Genomic DNA, 1,870 nt, shown 5'->3' on the forward strand with positions numbered 1-1,870 from the left:
AGAAACTTGCACAGGATAGGGTAGCATGGAGAGCTGCATCAAACCAGTCTCAGGACTGAAGACCACAACAACAACAATAACGTGAAAGTAAGCGTTAATTTATGCTCAAACATGACTTGCATAACCATGTATGTATTTCACTGGACATAGTACTCAATGGAATCACGTACTCCCTTTACACGCAGGCTATGTTAATGTGAGATCCACTGTGTTTGTTATTACTCTTCAGCTGGCAAAGCTACACGCATCTTTAGCTGTTTCAACGCACTGAATATAAATGTACCTACTTATTCAAAAATTCATAAAATAAACTAAACTCCTCTCAAGCAGCCCATGGAGGCCCAAAGGCACCGACCGCCCGCCATGTCATTCTCAGACCACAGGCCTCACTGGATGCGGATATAGAGGAGCATGTGGTCAGCACACTGCTCTCCCGGCCCTATGTCAGTTTCCGAGACCGGAGCCTCTACTTCTCAATCAAGTGGATCCTCAGTTTGCCTCACAAGGGCTGAGTGCACCCCTCTTGCCAACATCGCTCGGCATACCGGATGGTCACCCATCCAAGTGCTAGCCAAGCCCGACAGCGTTTAACTTCGGTGATATGACGGGAACCGGTGTTACCACTGCGGCAAGACCGTAGGCTCATAAATTCATACGTAATCACAATTATACTTAACTTATAAACGAGTATGAGGGGGTCCCTTTTATTTGGTACCTTCCACCTCCAAATCAATCCTTCCGCAAAGCGGGACGTGCTACTTTGCATCATTCCCTACAAAATTCTTGTTACTCTATAACTTCTTAATTATGCATAACTGCCCATAGGTCTGTCAGCGTGTTAATTCACACACACACACACACACACACACACACACACACACACACACACATACGTAAAATACAACTTGATACATTCAATATCGTTGCTAATAACATTTCGTCTCCATACTCTCAGAGTATATGTTTATCAGTATTTCATCCTTCCTTATGCGCTTTACGTTTGTGTAAATAATGCTTATTTGCCGTAATGAACCTTAACTTAGTTGCTAGCTACGCAAAGTTTCCGCCATTTTAATCAAGTGTACCTAATGTCATTTTTTAAAATCTCTTTCTTTCTGTACAATACATAAGCCTCTTGTATTCACTTTAATGTTGAGGTAGATTTCAATATAATAAGTGTAAAATATTGTTTAATCGTCAAAACTTAATCGGCTGTAGTTTCATATAAATAGCGTAGTCCTTTCTTAATGCAAGTAGCTGTAGGTAGTGTAATATAAATCGCACTTAATTTTAATACCATCACTTTCTTACTGTAAGTAGCTGTAGATACTTCAATATAAATCGCACATAATTTTAGTACTATCACTATGTTCATTAGATTACCCATTAACATTTGTTTTATTTATTTCTTTAGTATAATAGTAACCTTTATGTAAGTAGTTCTTTCCTCACGCATGACCATAGCTTTGTCCGTGTAAATAATTTCTTTTATACATAGGTTCTTACTCTGATATATCTTTCTTCTTGTACATAGTCCCATGTCTACGTACGGTTGTATGTGAGAAGCTGGTTTTGAAGTATGCACACATAATGACGTGGAAAAATGGACATGTCATTAGATAAAATATTTCATACTAGCAAAATCTGCCTAAAGAATACAAAGAGTGCAGTAATAATACTCGTGGCTGGCGAGACGGGTTATCAAGTGTACTCTTTGTTCCTATAACATGGAAAAATTGCTACTTCACTTGTTCCAATTTCCTGTTATCTGATCTTACGTATGTGTCAGTGTTTACTTGAAGCGGTATATTCATTTTCACTTGTTAATGTTTGAACGATGCGCTGTGTCTTTTGCATTCCATCACTGATC

At 38.9% G+C, this 1,870-nt stretch overlaps 1 pseudogene; it reads right to left on the reverse strand.

The window, feature by feature from the left end:
- Window positions 1-524: 524 nt before the first annotated feature.
- LOC124723373 lies at window positions 525-642 on the reverse strand (annotated as a pseudogene).
- Between the last annotated feature and the right edge of the window lie 1,228 nt (window positions 643-1,870).

This window comes from Schistocerca piceifrons, chromosome X (assembly GCF_021461385.2).
Source record: "Schistocerca piceifrons isolate TAMUIC-IGC-003096 chromosome X, iqSchPice1.1, whole genome shotgun sequence".
NCBI lineage: Eukaryota > Metazoa > Arthropoda > Insecta > Orthoptera > Acrididae > Schistocerca > Schistocerca piceifrons.